The sequence below is a fragment of the Petaurus breviceps genome, unplaced genomic scaffold, assembly GCF_028583685.1.
Source record: "Petaurus breviceps papuanus isolate PSGF00001 unplaced genomic scaffold, PetGlider_PUasm1.0 90681, whole genome shotgun sequence".
NCBI lineage: Eukaryota > Metazoa > Chordata > Mammalia > Diprotodontia > Petauridae > Petaurus > Petaurus breviceps.
Window position 1 is genome coordinate 6,223,182 of NW_027187307.1, and position 18,685 is coordinate 6,241,866.

General features: G+C 40.5%; 1 long non-coding RNA gene across 1 annotated transcript in view; it reads left to right on the plus strand.

Moving 5' to 3' along the window:
• The window catches only part of LOC138143964 (uncharacterized), a 59,196-nt gene extending 40,817 nt beyond the window's left edge, over window positions 1-18,379 (plus strand). The window contains exons 2-4 of the long non-coding RNA XR_011163833.1: window positions 9,907-10,027; window positions 16,457-16,505; window positions 18,188-18,379. This is a non-coding gene — a long non-coding RNA (uncharacterized lncRNA). The remainder of the gene's footprint in view (window positions 1-9,906; window positions 10,028-16,456; window positions 16,506-18,187) is intronic.
• The last annotated feature ends 306 nt before the right edge of the window (window positions 18,380-18,685 follow it).

An 18,685-nucleotide genomic window follows, 5' to 3' on the forward strand; every position in this document is an offset into this window, starting at 1 on the left:
TTTAAAACTTTGTGTTCAGAAGACATTCAGATACTTAAACAGATCTGTGATCTCATTAATACAGTATTTCAAGTATTTGGATCACAACCCATCCATGTCTGTCCATCCTGTACACCATTGGCCTATAGAATCCCATAAATCCATCATAACTCTACCCAGTGTGCTGAGGACCTCTTTCACATTGTGTTGATATTATGAGATTGACTTTGGAACACACAGAATATAGAAGCATCTAGGTGGCCCAGTAGATGGAGTGCTGGGCCCAGGGTCAGGGAGACCTGAGTTCAAATATGGCCCCAGTCAAGTAAATTAACTTGTCTGCCTCAATTTCCTTAGCTGTAAGTTGGGGATAATAAAACACCTAGCTTTCAGGATGTTTATGAGGATTAAATGCGATAATGTTCATAAATTGCTTGCAACAGTGACTGACACATAATAGGTATTTCATAAGTGCTTATTTCCTTCACTAGTTATCCCTTGCTCTCAACACATGTCCACCCCACCTTTTTTATCCCTCATATATTTATTTGATGACACCTTTTGCACCAGTCCCCCATCATAATTCTTCGTAATGTGTTACAGTCTGTTGATTGAAGATCAGTATCTACCAGGGTTCCATACCACCTTTCCCTCCTCCCCAATATAGTTTGGGCTAGATTTTCCCTAGTTATGTCTTCATTGACACAGCTATGTGGTGACTTCTTTGTTCACATTGTTTCTTTGTCCTGTAGGGGCATCAGAGATCCCAGGATCAGGGTCAGGGCCCTTCATACTTGGTAGATGTCAGAAGTCCATGAGAGTCATCCTGTCCTACCCTGATGATGAGATTTGTACATGAGGAGGGCTGAGTCAGTTCCAGCTAAGTGCTTTTGTACATCCTTGCTATGTTAGGATTAAGTGCATCTTTTGTCAACTCTTCAATGAACTGTGAGACTTCATTTGAACACAACATTGAACCTGAAATAGCAGGGTTCTCATGTCAGGCCTGCCGCTGACGTTTGGTATAATGTAACTGGGCCAGGATAGTCTCAGTTGTCACATCATGGTTGAGTTGGGGATAGAGTGCTACAAATACGGTGACTCGAGTGATTCAAAGGCCAGCCCCAGCACCTTGGCACCCTGTGGCGGGAGCCTGTTTCATGGTGTATAGGGAGCCTTCTCAGTGAAGTAGCTTCCCACTCATCTAAGATGATTAGCTCAGTGGGTGCTGGCTGAAGCTGCCAGGAGGATAAAGAAAGTGCCAAGTCCAGCATTCCCTGCTTACTGCCTATCCAGCCAGCATAATAAGACTGACATAAGGTGGACCAGTGCATTCAACAGCTAGAGACAGAACTCTTGGCTTTTCAGCACTGCAGTGAAGGTGAGGGGCAGCTACTGGAGCTGGAAAGAGCTCAATGGTGGAGATGGGGACCATTAGGCCACAACTCGAAATCCATGGGACTAAGGATAGACTATGGTCTCTGATCTAGAGCTTTAGCTCCATTTTGCCAAAATCAGAGTCATGAGCCAGAGGAATGGGAGCAGAAGTGAGGAAGAGATTTGGGAACTCCTGTCAGTGGTTTGAAAAGAGAAGTCCCAGACTTTTCTTATTTCTGCTCCCTTGAGATGTCCTTTACCACCAAGGAAGTAGGGAGTTTGCAAGAGAAGCTCACCCAGAAAGATGAAATGTCACTGGAGCTATGGTTTCAGAGTAGTGTGGTCCAGAATTCGTTCAGTGTTGAGACTCAGCAGCCAAGTTAAATAGGCCTAGGGAGCTCTCTGAGGATTTACAATTATAGTTAGTTAAATCAATCAGAGGCTCCAGGTAGGGACTAACCACACTTTCTCTCTTTTTAGGGAGCTGAGGTAGGGACTTATTTGCACCTGGTCCCATAAAGATGAATTTCTGTTTTAGCTGGCTCTAAAATAGGCATTTGCAAGGGAAGGGGTAAAATTCCTAAAGAAAATAGGTTTGATAGAGTGGATCTATGAGTACCTCTCCCCGCCCCCCACATGTGTCCTGCTACCCCCTGTGACCAGCCTGCTTGGGAAAGAGGAGGGAGTTAGATCTCACCTTGTGGTTGGAGCTCCACCAGAATGGCTGACTTTATTTGTGGGTTTCCCCTGTCATGCAGATGTGGGCTGATCACTGGTGAAATTAGAGGAGGAGCTTGGGATAGCTGTGATGGGCAGATACTGCTTTCAGTGTACATAGGTACTTTGGAAATGGGGGAGGTCCCAGAGCGTGATGCCCTGCTAGGTGGCAGGGGGCAATGACACCTTGTGGCGGGAGGCGGTAGCTTTGGGTGTGGCTCCTGAAATGTCTGGTTTATGAGAAAGTAATTGATGGCCAGCCTAGGGAGTTTTAGTCAAACAATAAATGGAATTCAGCTCCAGGGCAGTAGTGCCCTGTCAGCCCCACTCAAGCCTAAAGTAGCCCTTAAAATAAAGGAGTCAAAAGGATCTCTGTGGTCACATATTGACTTTGAAAACTACATTTTAGGATCATCTATGTTCTCTTGTATTTTTATTTATTTTATTAAATATTTCCAAATTTTATTTTAATCTGGTTGATGTCTCTGTCCTAAAACACCTGCTCCATTTGGGTCATTCAGGGAAAGTTACAGAGAACCAGACCACGAAGGGAAAAGAAGTATCATGGGCTCTTGGGAGTTAGTATCTGTGTTGACCTTTTTACCAATCTCTGGGTAGGTTTGTCCAGAGGGAAACCCTTGTACTTGCCTGAATCATCCCCTGTAGTTAACATCAAACATTTTCAGGTCCTTAGTGATGCAAATGAAGGCAGTTGGAGTAGTTTGTTACCATCTCCCCTTTCTAACAGCTCTATGTTGCCTATAAGGAAGGCGCCTGGTACCTGGCAGCTTGTGGTAAACTCTATGGAGCACAAAGTCTTTGTGTTCACTGCTTCATTTGTTTCTTATCAGGTAGGCCAGGCCTGGGGTAGTGACATGGCCTTATTGTCCTCTGTTTCTGTGCCTGAGATTCACTGTCCTTCCCCAAGATTATCTTCACTATCTCTCACAATTTTACATTATGATGACCAGATCCTGAAAGAACTCTCTCTTCCTGAGGACATAAATGTACACTGTGCCTTCATTGAAGACATCATGGTGACTGGCTCAGATAAGGCCATGAGGCAAAGGCAGTTGATCACATGGTGGCTCATATGAGGGTCCAGGAGTGCAAAATCAAAGCCAAGGAATGTGGTCCTTTACATACTGTGCAGACATCAAGGCTTCCCTTTTTATTGTGGTCCCAAAACCTCCTTGGGGGAGTTCGTTTTGCTCAGATCTGCCCTCCTGTCCGTAGTGCCCAGCACACTCCTAACTGCTCACCATGGCTTTGCCATGGTACTGCAGGTTGGGCTTCATTGCTTCCAAGGGTGTTCAGCATGGCTTGGCAGCGTTTTTCTTTCCTCACTGTCTTTGAGCGGCCACGTGATAGAGTAGAGGAGAGTCCTGGCCATGGTATCAGGAAGGCTTTCGTTCCCAGCTCTCTGACCCAAGTATGGTAAGTAACTTCTCTGGGTCTCAGTTTCCTCATCTGAAAAATTAGGCTAATGCCTGTAGTACTGGACGTGTGGGGTGGCTGACATGTAAAGTGTTTGCAAGCCTTGAAGGGCCATAGAAATGTCAGTTGTTAGAAGTGTGGTGCAGTTGAAAAAGCGCTAGATTTGGGGTGAGAGGACTTGGGTTCACATCTTGTCTCTAACTATGTCTGTGACCTTGGCTAAGTCTTCAGCTCTCCGGGCCTCAGGCTCCTCATCTGTCAAATGAATAGGTGACCTCGCAGCTCCCTTCTGGTTCCAGATCACTGACTTCATGAGTCTCTTCCAGGCCCTACTTTAGCTTGCTTCTCAACAACCCTGCAGGGTCTTGCTGTCCATCATGTTCCAGATATCCAGGCCAGTACAGTTAGGTTGAAGCAATCTTCACTTCAGTGCTTGTGAAGGGTCCAATGTCATCTTGACTGTCCTTAGATGAATGTCGTTCCCTCCCTCCTCCCCCCAGAAACCATGGTAAAACAGTAAGCACGCTGGCTTTAGCTGGAAGTTGTATGCTGACCTAGTGTGTATCTTGCCTAATCCCTTTGACCTGGTGTCACCTAATTGTTGCTTTTACACTCTATGTATTATTTATTATTGCTATTAATTATTTCTGTTAGACCCTGCTCAGTGAACTCCCTGCGCTTGCACAGCCTGCCTGCACACATTTGGGGTAGGTTTTTGAGGTACCACTAAGACCCGCTTCCTCAGGGAGGAAGATGAAAGGGAAGCCACCTAGGCCTCCAGGTCCCACTTCTGTTCCTCCTGTCATTTTTGTGCCAAGTACCACAGCCAACACCAAGCCTCTCTGCCTGCTGGGAGTATGGCATTTGGAAAAACCTGGGTTTGAATCTCGGCTCTGCCCCTGGTCTTCTGGGTAACAGGTGTTGTGGGAAGGGCTGGGGACCATACACTCTTTGCAGCTGTACACACACATACACATTCACACATGTGCCACTACTTCTATTATAAGCAGCGTCTCTGACTGTGGAGGAGAGCAGAAGTTCCTGTAAACCTAATCACACCCCGGATGCTGGTATGTAATATTCCATGGGACCATGAGGCAAATACCCCTCATCCCCTCATGTCAGGAATTCCTGAGGATCTGCACCTGTTGGGGTCTGGCCCCTGCAACTACAGATGGAGCCTAGACTGTTTGTAACTTAAAAGATGATCTGCCATTGACCAAAAGGTTGAATGAAACTTTACTGACACTGTCTTCAGGGAGAATTCCCTGAACCAAGGAAGGTGTAAGATGAGACAATTGAAGGGAGGACTTAGTGAGCTCTTCCCCCCCAACCATAATGTCAGCTTATATTATCGAAATAGAATTTCTAATCGGATGGGCACGTGTGTGTATACTCCAGTTAACCAATTATGATTCAAAACTCCTTCCAGATTGACTTAGCAGGCCATGTGGTGACAGTTGATCACTGGAATGGCTTTTCGTCAGATCCTTCAGATCTTGGCAGTAGCTAACCCAGCAGGGTGCTGCACTGTCTCTCTAACTTCTGAAGTACGTATTGGCCTTCTTGATTCACTGTTCATTACAAAGTGTTCAATGAATTATTTTACAACTTGCAGATCTGAAAAAAATGAATCCTGTCATCTCATAGCTGGAAGGGGCTTCAGGAGCTATCGAGTCTAACCTGCATCTGCGAAAGAGTCTGCCTCTGCAGCACTCCCCACAAGTGGTCACAGCCTTTGCTTGCAATCCTCCAGTGAAGGCGGAGTCCACCAATTTTCTGAAGCAGCCCATTCCCTTTGCAGTTTGAGCAGTTAGGAAGTGTGTTTCTATATAACCAGGCTAAAACTGCCTCTTTCCAAGTTCCACCAATCACTCCTGGTTTGACCCAAAAGAAATTTTCCCCTTCTTTGAGCTGGTCATAACGTGAACCTTCTTCAGCCCTAGCAATCTGTCAGCCATGGAGATAAGGGAAGGGGGGAGGGACTATGACCACAATTATGTTAGGGTCAGAGGCAAGAAAATAGGGGGATTATTGGGGTTCTGCAGAGGGAGGGATACTTGCTGATAACAGGTGCATTTTTATTTTGATGCTGTAGTTTATGTATCTAAATATCCCTCTCTTTCTTTCTTATGTAGGAAATAGATGTAGTTATTGAAGTGCTGATGCCACTGAGTTTGAAAAGCAAGGACACCAAAAACTCATTCTTTGCTCTCATATAAATTAGTAATGACCAGCTGAAAATTTTCATTTCTTGAGCCTTGGTTTTTTTTCCCATTCCAATTTGAATACAACATCATGCAGTATGGAAATTCAGTAACAATCTACAGAGGTCTCCTGGGAGAAATTGGTATAGCATATTTCTGAAAGAGTTGTATTTTGTTGTAAATGTTGGTTCTTTATACATGGCCCACCATATGTTGCCAAAATGTGTTAGCTCCCAAGATATTTGAATGTACCTCTAGGGTAGGAGCTGCTGTATTTTTAAGGTAGTTTTGCCTATTTTTAGTGTTCTTTTTTTTAAGATTCAGATTTCGGAGGGTTTCATATGCATATGTGTGATCTCAGGCAATATTTATGTAGCACCTATATTTTTCAGATGAATATCCACAGGATTGGAATCCACGCTCAATTTTTGGTTTTACCTACTAGTGCATAGATATTGAGCATAATCCTTACAAACTTTGGGTGTATGAGTCTCTTTGCTGCCATTTGGAGCCATTATCATGTCCTCCTCTCCTTTTTCTGGCGGGCTATCAGACAAGCTTTTAGGACAGTATGCTCTGAATAATATTAATGTCAATACTAATAAACTCAATAATTTAAAGTTTATTAACTCCATACACAGTGCTCTTGCCATGCAGTTAGGATAAAGTCCCAAAATCTCAACTAGGAAAATCTGAAAATTTAAGTGCCGCCCCTAAACCACTCACAGAGAGGTTCAACTGGGGGGAAAAGCATTGATAATGATTCCTCCACAACCAGAGTCAGTAACACAACCTGGGTGGGCCTTGGTTTCCTTATTTGTTGAATTGAGAGTATTGGATTAGATGAGATCTTAGGTCCCTTCCTACTCAAAATCTGTGAACCATTCATTAAAATAACTGTCTTTAGCAAATTGTAGGGGGTTACAACCTGGTCTTCTAATTGATGGTTTCTTTTTCTCATCTCTCACCATGATTTTTCTCTTCAATTCAAAAAACCATTTACTAATTTTTTTTTTGCCTTTTTGGAGGGCAATTGGGGTTAAGTAACTTGCCCAAGGTTACACAGCTAGTTTTTGTGCGTGGGTGTTAAGTGTCTGAAGCTGGCCATTTACTAATTCTGCCTATGTGTCCATGAGGTGCTGAGAATCCTCTTCCTTCTCCTTTTTTTTTGCTTTTTGGAGGGCAGTTGGGGTTAAGTGACTTGCCCAAGGTCACATGGCTAGTTTTTGTGTTAAGTGTCTGAGGCCGGATTTGAACTCAGGTCCTTCTGACTCCAGGGCTGGTGATCTATTCACTATGCCACCTAGCTGCCCCTATCCTCTTCCTTCTTGACCCCTCTGCAGCCATTGACAGTGTGCATCACCCTCTTTTCATTGATACTATTTTCTTTCTAAATTGTTTATGACACTGCTTTCTTGTAGTTTTGGTCCTACCAAGGACATCTCCTTCTCAGTCTTCTTTGTTGGATCCTTATCCGGCTCATGCCTGCCACTTGTGACCCTCTTCTCTTAATTCTGCTATACTGTTTCACATAATTATCTCATCAGCTCCTATTAATTCAATTAACATCTCCATATAGATGATTCTCAGATCTTTCTTTCTAGATCTGACCTGTTTTCTGACCTCCATTCTCACATCTCCAATTACTGATTAGAAATCTTGATTTGGATATCCTATACATGCCTTAAACTTACTATGTCCAAAGCTGAGCTCATTATCTTTCCCTCCAAACCCTCTCTTTTCGTTTATTTCCCTATTACTGTCAGGACTACCAGAATCCTCCCAGTCACCATGGTCACAACCTCGTTGTCCTCAACTTCTCACTCTCTCTCCCCATTCCCCCAGCCTCATGCCTGGACTATTATAATAGCCTTCTCATTGGCCTCCCTGGTGGAAGTCTCTCACCAGTATAGTCCATCATCAACCCAACTATCAAATTGTTCTTCTTTAAGCTCAGGTATGTTCAAGCCAAGCCTGCCCATTATCTCCATGAACAAAGAGAAAATCCTTGAGCTTTCAGAGCTAATCATAATTCATAATCTGGTCCCTTCCTACTTGTCAAGACTTCTTATACCTTACTCCTTCCATGTACTCTGTGATCCAATATGTCTGGCTTCCCTGCTGTTTTCCTATACCAGACATTCCACTGGGACATACTCATTCTCTCTCTGTCTCTCTGTCACTCTCTGTTTCTGTCTCTGTGTCTCTGTCACTCTCTGTTTCTGTCTCTGTCTGTTTCTCTCTCTCTCTCTGTCACTCTCTGTTTCTCTCTCTGTCTCTGTCTCCCTCCTCCCCCATCTTCACCTCCTAGCTTCCCTGGTTTCCTTCAGGTCTCAGCTAGTCCTATTTAATTCAGAAAGTCTTTCCCAGTCCTCCTTAATCTTACTGCCTTCCTTCCGAGATTATTCCCAGTTTATCATGTCAGTAGCTTATTTGAACATAGGGTGTTTGCCTTTTCTTCTCTTCTATTAGGTTGTGAGTTCCTTGAGAACCCAGACTTTTTTTTGCCTTTCTTGAAAAACAGAAGGTGCTTAATAAATGCTTATTTACAAACTAAGGATGCAAAGACAAAAAAACCCCTACTCTCAAGGAGCTTATGATCTCTGAAGAGAAGCTCTGTACACAGATGAATACATAAATCTAGAATGAGGTAAGATGAATCTAGAATAAAAATAAGATGAAATCTAGAAAGCTCATTTAGTCCGACCTCCTCAGTTTTATAAACAAGGAACTCTAGGCCCAGGATTGTGAAGTGATTTAGCCAATGTTACACCAGGCCTGAGTGGCAGAACCCGGAGTCAAAAGCAGATCTTTCGATTCCAGAATGAGTGCTTTCTCCATTGTGCCCCTCAGAGTGATTTGGGGGTGGAAGTTCCCATTCCCTTTAGAACATTGTCCTAACTTCATGGCAGGAGGACTTCATATGATGGTAATAAACATGTATATTCTTCCGAAGACACTGTCCTAAAAGCTTATCTGACAGTCTTTTAAGGAGAGAAGAATGAAAGTGGGTCCAGATAGCAGCAACAGCAGGAGGCAGTGATTGCCAGAAGGGTACAATAACAGCTGCAGGAATCAGAAAAGGAAAAAAAAATGTATAGGAGACGACAGCTGAAGCAAGCCTCAGATTAGACTTAGTGATCCCAGGAGGCAGAGTGAGGAAGAGGACTGCTCCAGGCCTGGAGGACAGAGACAAGATGGCATGCTGTGGATGTGGACCAGTGAGCAGTCCAGTTTGGCTGGAACTAAGGAGCAGAGGTGATAGGCCGAGGGCCTCCATCTAGAATTGCTTTATTATAAAGAGCAACATTTTGTCTGCAGCTTTTACCCTGAGCTCCCTGATGCCCTAAGAGGGGAAGTGATTTGGCCAGTATCTCCCAGCCTGGACGCATCAGGGCAGCTCTCTGGCCACTGCTTCCTCTGTATTATGGTTATTACCATTGTTGATGCTGTTATTGTTCTCATCATCTCTACCTCTTCTGTACCAGTGGCTTCCTCCCAACTCCTTAGGGCAGGCTCCAACTCTCCTGGACACCCTATCTCAGTCTCCCTGAAAGCCCCAAGCTCATGCCCTCCATGCAAGCACAGACTACGCTGTCACAGCTCGTCTCACTCTTTAAAATGGTGATAGTTTTCATTTGCCATAGAGCTTTTCCCAGCTTTGGGTTTCCCCAAGGTAAGCAGCAGCGATTATACTAAGAATGAACTTCCGCATCAGGGTCGAGTACCTTAGCCAGATCAAGTCCACTGGCCAATTTGTAAAACTTTTTTTTTTGAAGGACCATATGTTAAAAAGCAACTTTAGAAGAAAAGCCAAGTGCTTGCAAAAGGTCAGGACACGTGGCTTTTATTCCATCTGTACCATCAATGCTGTCCCTTTGGGATTCCTCCCTCTACAGCATCAATGCTGTTTAAACCTTTGGCATAGGGGCAAGGTCATCTCCATAGGGACCTGCATTTCTGTTTTAAAAATATGTGGCTCCCTAGGAAAAGGGCACTGTGGGAAGAGTCTCCCATCTCTCACTCCGCATCCCTTCCCTGCCCCTCACCCCATGGATACAGTACATAATCCATCATAACACAGTGCTCTGCACCATGCGAGCTGTATCGGCCAGCTGGCAAATAGAACCCTAGGATCAGAGTTGGAAGGGACCTTGGGGTCATTTAGTTCAACCCCTTTATATTCCAGGTAAGGAAACCAACGCCAGGAGAGGTGAAGTGACCACGAGTGGGAAGTGGCAGAGCTGTGACTTGAACCCAGGTCCTACGACTCCAGATACAGAGAGTATTCTTTCTACCGTATCACTGAGGTACTGTCTTAAGTCCTTGCCTCTTTCCTCTCTACTGTTTCTCATTTGGAGATATTATGATCCTCAGTTAAAATCATAAGCCTCAAAGGTCATCTAATCTACCTTATCTTGCAGCAAGAATCTCCTCATACCACCCCTTCCTCCCCCTACCCCCACCAAGTAATTCAGGCTTCTTGAAGAGCTTCATCGATGGGGAAATCAGGACGTCCTCCCGAGACAGCCCTTTCTACCTGGGGACAGCTCTCAGTATTAAGAAAGTTTTCCTTTATGTCAATCTACAATTCAATTCTCATCAGCTTCCACCTCTTGGTCCTACTTCTGGGACCAGGCAATACAAATCATTCTTCCACATGTTAATTCTTAAAAGTCTGTGGACAATCACTGTCCCCACCCTGCCCCAAGTCTTCTCTTCTTTAGGTTCAGCCCCTCCAGGTCTTTCAGCCAGTTCTCAGAGTGTGGTTTCTTTAAGCTGATTATTCCTAAACCTTCATCTCCAACCCCAAACACTCCCCAAAGCTCCAGTTCCAATGGCCTAATGGACTCTTTTGCCTCGATGTACCATTGACCCCTCAAACTCATCATGTCTAGACCAAAACTCATCCACTTTCACTCCAAACCAACTCAGAAAATTTGGATCTTTTTGCATAATGATGTCATCATTTTCCCAGTCATCCAAATATGACAGCTCAGTCATCCTTGAGGCCTTCCCCTTTCTCAGCTGTTACATCCACACAGTCACAGAGCCCCATTCATTCTTCATGCTTAATACCTCTTGCACCCATCATTCCCTTTCCATTCATACTGTTAACTACCTCAAGTTGATGGCAACAACTCCCCAACTGGAAGGCCTTTTTAATATAGTGAAGACATTTTGAGAGCACATTATGGTTGGCAGAGCTCTTTCCATATATTGTCTCTGTTATACAAAAGAGGAAACTGAATCTCAGTTTCACCTCAGAGAGGTGAAGTGATTTGCCCAAGGTCACCCAGAGAATACATTTCCAAGGCAGGATTTGAACCCAGACCTTCCTAATTCCAAATTGAGTACTCTTTCCATTCTTCCCATTTCCATTCCTGCTTTATGCATGGAGGCCAGGTTGATCTTCCTGAAGAAATACTCAGTCACCTTATTGTTTAAAAACCTTCTCTGGCTACTCTTTGAATACAGGAGACAGTCCAAATCCCTTAGTTTGGTCTTCAAGGCCCCCTCTAATCTAGCCTCAGATTCACTTTCTTCCATAAGAAAAGCATTATGACAATGGATAGAAAAATAAGTTCTAAAACTAGGAAGACCCAGGTTTGAGTCCTACCATATATATATATATATGTATGTATGTAATATATATATGTATGTATGTATGTAATATATATATATGTATGTATGTATGTATTAGTTGTTGGTCCCTGGACATGTCACTTAACTTTGCAGTATTCCAAGCAATTCTTCACAGCCTTAAGTTTCTGAGAAGCTATCAGTAGGAGGAATTTCCTCCCCTGGAAGTAGCCTGTGGCAAGGAAATCACATGTCCAGTCCCTGTCCTTCTTCCATTACTTTTCTCTACAAACCCCCTTTTCAATCCAAACTGGACCATTGCCATTCCTGGCATATACATTGTGCTTTCCCTCCTGCTCTTCTTCCCCCTCAAATTGCTAGTATTTGTATAGTTCTTCAGCAGTGGCCAAGTGCATCACGAATATTAATGCTTTTCAGCATTCCAGCAACCTTGAGGCAAATAGTATTATTATCTTCATTTTGTAGGCAAGGAAACTGAAGCCAAGTGATGTTAAGTGTCTTTCCCAGAGTCACACTGCTAGTATGTATCTAAGGAATAAAGTCTTCTTCACTCTAAGCCTAGTGGATAGAATACATTATACTACCTAGATGCCTATAATGCCCTCCTTTACCTACTGATTTGAAATTTTGAAAGCAAGCTTGTCAGCTTTGCAGATCAACATAGCTATCAGCTGATAGATGGGAATGTTAACATTCAAAATCGCCCACTACAGCTTGGAACCAATGGGGTAAAAGTGAGCATCATCTAATAGACAGGATTCTGGATTTTGAGTAAGGACCTGATTTCAAATCCCAGCTATTACTTACGACTTGCATGACCTAGGTCAAATCATTTCATTTTACTGGACCTCATTTTCTTTTTTTTTGGAATTTTAAAATATTTTCCCAATCACAAGTAACAACAATTTTGGACGATATTTTTATAGTTACATATAAAAACTTTTCAATAATTGTTTTTTTAAATATGAGTTCTAATTATTTTTTTTCTCTCCCCATCCACTCCTTGAAAATGTGCACAATTGACATAGAGTATACATGTGCTGCCATTCAAAACATTTCCATATTAGCCTTGTTGTGAAAGAAAATGCAGAACCTCAAAAAAACTGACATGAAAAGTAAATTAAAAAGATAAACAAACTATACTTCAATCTGCATTCAGACTCCATAAGTTCTTTCTCTGGAAGTGGATAGCATTTTTCATCCTAAATCCTTTTGAATTGTCTTAGATCATTATATTGCTGAGAATAGCTAAGTGATTCACAGTTGATCATTATATAATATGGCTATTACTATGTACACTGTTCTGGTTCTGCTTACTTCACTTTGCATCACTTCATATAAGTCTTTTCAGGTTTTTCTAAAAACATCCTGCTTTTCATTTCTTATAGCACAATAGTATTCTGTCACAACTTGTTCAACTGTTTCCCAATTTATGGGCATCTCCTCAGTTTCCAATTCATTGCCAACACAAAAAGTGCTGCTACAAATATTTTTGTACATATAGGTCCTTTTCCTTTTTCTTTGATCTTTTTGGGGTACATACCTATTAATGATATTGTCATTTTCCTTTTTTTATATTAGCCAATTTGATAAATGTGAAATGGTATCTCAGAGTTGTTTTAATTTGCATTTTAAAATCAGTGATTTAGAGCTTTTTTCACATTACTATAGATAACTTTTATTTCTTCTAAAAACTGTCTGTTTATATCACTTGATCATTCACTAAATGGGGAGTGACTCACATTTTTATAAATTTGACTCAGTTCTCTGTATTTTTTGAGAAATGAGACCTTTATCAGACAAACTTACTATAAAAAGCCCCCCACCGTTTCCTGCTTTCCTTCTAATGTTGAATGCATTGATTTTGTTGGTGCAAAACCTTTTTAATTTACTGTAATCAAAATTCTCCATTTTGTATCCCATAATGCTCTCCATATCTTGTTTAGTCATAAAGTCTTTCTTTACCTGTTAATCTGACAGTTAATACATTCCATGCTCCACTAATTAGCTTAGAATAGTTTTTATTGCATTATAATCTGAACATTATGCATTTAATATTTCTGATTTTCTGCATTTGCTTATGAGGTTTTTATGTACATGTACATAAAATATGTATGTACATGCACATGTATGTGCATGACAAATTATCTAACTTTTCTAAAATTTTATTCATCTCCTTTCTTGTTTATTTTGTGGTTAGATTTATCAGTTTTTGAGAGGGAAAAGTTGAGATTTCTCCACTAGTATAGTTTTAGTATCTATTTCCTCCTATAGCTCATTTAACTTTTCCTTTAAGAACTTGGATGCTATAACATTAAGTTCATATATGTTTAGTATTGATATTACTTCCTTGTTTATGGTACCTTTTAGCAAATGTAATTTCCCTGTTCCTTCAATTTTTTTACTTCTGTTATTGCTATAGCTAGCATTTCTAGCACAGTATTGAATAATAGTGGTAACTATGGGCATCCTTGCTTTGCCCCTTATCTTATTGGAAAGGCTCCTAACTTATCCCCATTACAGATGATGCTTTCTGGTATGACTTATCATTTTGGGGAAAGGTCTACTTATTCCTATGCTCTGTAGTGTTTTTAATAGGAATGAGTGTTATATTTTCTCAAAAGCTTTTTCTTCATCTGTTGAAATAATCATATTATTTTTTTTGTTGTTGATATGATCAATAATGTAAACACTTTTCCTCATATTCCCTGTATACCTGCTATAAATTCCACCTGATCTTAATATACTGTCTTTTTATATATTGTCATAATCTCCTTGCTATCATTTTATTTAAATTTTAAAAATTTTTACATTTTTTAGTATCTTATTTAAATTTTTTATATAAATTTATTTATTAGGAAAATTGGGCTATAGTTTTCTTTATACTATATTTCTATGGCCCTTTATCGTAATTTTTATTGCATTATACTCTGGAAATTATGCATTTAATATTTCTGACTTGCTGCATTTACTTATGAAGTTTTTATGCACTAACACACGGTCAGTTATGTAACTTTTCTAAAATTTTATTCATCTCCTTTCTTGTTTATTTTGTGGTTAGATTTATCAATTTCTGAGAGGCAAAAGTTGAGATTCCTCCACTAGTATAGTTTTATTGCATATTTCCTCCTGTAGCTCACTTATGTTTTCCTTTAAGAATTTGGATGCTATACCATTTGGTTCATATATGTTTAGTGTTGATATTAATTCCTTGTTTATGGTACCTCTTAGCAAAATGTAGTTTCCCTGATTATTTCTTTTAATTAGTTCTATTATTGCTTTTGCTTTGTCTGAGATTATGATTGCTTACCCTGCTTGTTATACTTCAGCTGAAGCATGATAGATTCTGCTCCAGCCCCTTATTTTTACTCTGTGTGTGTCTCTCTGCTTCAAGTGTGTTTCTTGTACACAACATATTGTTGGATTCTAGTTTTGTTTTTGTTTTTGTTTTGCTTTTTGGGGTTGGGCAGTTGGGGTTAAGTGACTTGCCCAAGGTCACATGGCTAGTGTTAAGTGTCTGAGGCCAGATTTGAACTTAGGTCCTCCTGACTCCAGGGCCGGTGCTGTATTCACTGCACCACCTAGCTGCTCCAGGATTACAATTTTTAATCCATTCTGCTATCCACTTCTGCTTTATAGATGGGTTCATGCCATTAATATTCAAAGTTATGATTACTAACTGTCTTTCCCCCCATCCTGTTTTCCCAATATTTATCCTCTCACCTTTTACTCTGTCCCTCTTCAAAAGTCTGTTTTGCTTCTGACTGCTACCTTCTCCAATTTGCTCTCCCTTCTATCAACACCCCCTTATTTCCTTCTCCCCTCCTTCCCTGTACAGTAAGATAGATCTCTATGCCCAACTGCGTGTGTGTCTTTTTCCATCTTTGAGCTAATTTCAATGAGAGTAAAATTCATGCATTGCCACTCCCCTTCTTCCCCCCTCCCCCACTGTTAAAGCACTTCCTTTTGGGCTTCTTTTATGTGAGATAATTTACCCTATTTTACCTCTCTCTTACCCCTTCTCCCACTTCATCCTTCTTTCTCACCTCTTCAATTTATTTTTTGAAATCATCCCATCATAGTCAACTCACTCACATTCCCTCTGTCTAATGTATGTATACTGCTTCTAACTGCACTAATAATGACAAAGTTTTTAGGAGTTACAAGTATCATCTTCCCATGTAGGAATATAATCAGTTTAACTTAATGGAATCCCTTATGATTTGTTTTCCATTTTTACCTTTTTTTACTTCTCTTGAGTGTTGTGTTTGAAAGTCACAATTCCTTTTCAGCTCTGGTCATTTCATCAAAGAATGCTTGAAAGTCCTCTATTCCATTAAATATCCTATTTTTTCCCCTGATGGATTATACTCAGTTTTGCTGGGTAGATGATTTCTTGGTTGTAATCCAAGCTCCTTTGCCCTCTGGAATATCATATTCCAAGGCCTCTGATCCTTCAATGTGGAAGCTGCTAAATCTTAAGTTATCCTGATTTTTGGCTTCACAGTGTTTAAATTGTTTCTTTCTGGATGCCTGCAATATTTTCTCCTTGACCTGAATGCTCTGGAATTTGGCTATAACATTCCTAGGACCTTTCATTTTGGGATCTCTTTCAGAATGTGATTGGTAGATTCTTTTAATTTCCATTTTACCCTGTGGATCTAGGATATCAGGGTAGTTTTCCTTTATAATTCCTTGAAATATGATGTTTAGACATTTTTTTTGGATCATGGATTTGAGGTATTCCAAAAATTCTTAAATTATCTGTCCTGGATCTATTTTCTAGACCAGTTGTTTTTTCAGTGAGATAGTTCACATTGTCTTCCATTTTTTTCATTTTTTGACTACATTTTTTGTTTCTTCACATCTCATAGAGTCATTAGCTTTCCCTTTGCCAATTCTAATTTTTAAGGAATTATTTTCTTTAGTGAGATTTTGTACTTCTTTTTCCATTTGGTCAATTCTACTTATTAAGAAGTTCTTCTCTTCAGCAGATTTTTGTGCCTTTTTTTTAACCACTTGGCCAACTCTGTTTTTTAAGGTGTTATTTTCTTCAGTAGTTCACTGAACTGTTGACTCTCATTTCATGATTTTCTTGCATCAATCTCATTTATTTTCCCAATTTTATCCTCTAGCTCCAGGTCTGACCACCACGCCAGTGAGACAGATCTTTCATCAGGAAAGGTGACCTCCTAAGTTGTCTTGGTCTGGAAAATTGTTCCACCCTGACCTTTTGTCGGTTCTGCTGCTCTGGAATTCATACTAAGGTGTTATTTTAAAGGTGTTTGGAGGGGAACTTGGGAGAGCCTCAGGCAAGTTCCTGCCTTTTCTCCTCCAGCTTGGCTCTACCCTCTCCCTAATTTTCCTCCTTTGTAAAATTAGGGGGGTTGAATTAGATGATATTTAAGGTATCTTCTATTTGTAAATCCTGTCATCATAGCAGTAGAAAGGATCTTAGGTATGGTTCATTCTAACTCCCTTATTCCATCCTAGCATTAACTTCATTTGGGATAAATGTAAAGTTCTGTATTCAAGTGTAGTGCATTTAAGCACTATACATGTAGACATCCTAGTCCAAAATCCCACTCTCACAGATTAGTTTGGTTATTGAGCGAGGAAGGCTATTCTCCCTCTCAGTGTGCTTCCCCCTCAAAATTATCACTTGAGAGTTCTTTTAATCATCCTGTCTTAAGTAAATTTTAGAACAGGGTATTTACTAATTCTGCACAGTAAGAACAGTTATGAAACCTCCCCCCAAGCTCTGTGACATGCTCTTCCACAAGTACATAGAGTCTAGAGGACAGTGAACTCATGGTATGACAGAACATGTGGCAAAGGGCGAGTTTCCAGATTTCTGGAAGTCCTTTCCTCCCATTCATGGAATGTTCAAGAAATTCCTTTTAGACATGATATTGCTTCTTTGTTGAGATCCTTGTGGAGCTATGAATCTGTATCCAGTCCGTCTTTGGCTTTCAATACATTGACTGCCATCAGCTAATCCTGAGGTGCTGTTAGAACACTGCTGGGAATTCTAGCATTCTTCAAAATGACCTTTTCTGGCCAAAGCAGAGTAGGCGGGGAGGAGAGCTCAATTGTGATGGAGCTGGGTTCCTCTTCAAGGGGTTCAACTAGAGCATCATGCTTGCTCCAAACTCTAGAATGAATCTATTTTCAGTTTGATTAACAATTTATAGATGACCCCTAGGGCTTGACCAAACTTCCTCAGCCCATCTGAACCTTTTCCCTATGCAACTTCACTCTAGTTCTAAGTATTTTTTTGTATTTAGTCTAAAGTCTATGATTGAGAGTGATTGCTTCTTTTTACCTGATTAATGTAGCAAGATATATTGTCACTTACTTTAAGTGAGATAGGGTCACTTGTTTGAGTAAATCAATGGAGACTCACCTTTATATTCTCACTCTCCCCAGTTTTGATATTTACTGTCCTAAGAAAGTCTAATAAAGTATGTTAGCAGAGTCCATAGTCCAAAATCCTGGTGTTCAGGTTCAGATGAGTTTTGACCTACGTGAATGGAAAAGTGTCTCCACATTGATTAAATCATAGCTACATAGGTATATAGGAATATATACTAGGAACTGGGCATTGGTAATAATAATTTACATTTATAAGACCTTCCAAAGTTTTCCTTAGTTCAGAGAGAGTAATTAACACATTGGTTTCAGGATGATGACATTTTTTCTTACAGTAGCTCCTAGGAATCATCACATTTCCCATGGAAATGTGATTATCTGTATTTGTGAAGTAAGTCCTTATACAGATGAAATTCTAGATCCTTAAAATGTTGTAGAAAGTTTTACTCAACGATTTTCTCACAGAAATAACCTGTAGCATCTATTTTTTACAGTTTATAGAAGAGGAAACTGAGGCTCATTTGGATGAAGTGACTTGCCTGTATTGAAACAACTGGTAAGTGTCAGTTGTCATGACTCTAAATACCATGCTCTTACTGCTTTCCCTTGGTGCATCTCTGTTGTTTTCCTAAGGTCCAGAGTGCTTCTAATGGCTTGGTGGAAAGAATACTCACTTCTTGTTGAATTAGGGATCTTTGGAGACCCTGAGTTCAAATAAGTGGTCAGTTAGCTCATCAGTAATGAAGTGGTGGACCAGATAATTGTTCTTTAATTTTCTACATTTGACTTAACATTTGAAAGCCTAAATAATACAATTCCAGATTTTGAAATAAGCTAATAAAGGAGGGGGAAAGTCCTACTAAAATGATTTTTACTTAAAATTGAATTGTAGCATGAATGAGAAGGCAAAGAAAAACCTCAAGGAAGGAAAGAAAGGGATGAAAGAAGAAGAAAAGGTGTGATTAAAACTTTGGCTTCACTTTGCACCGGCT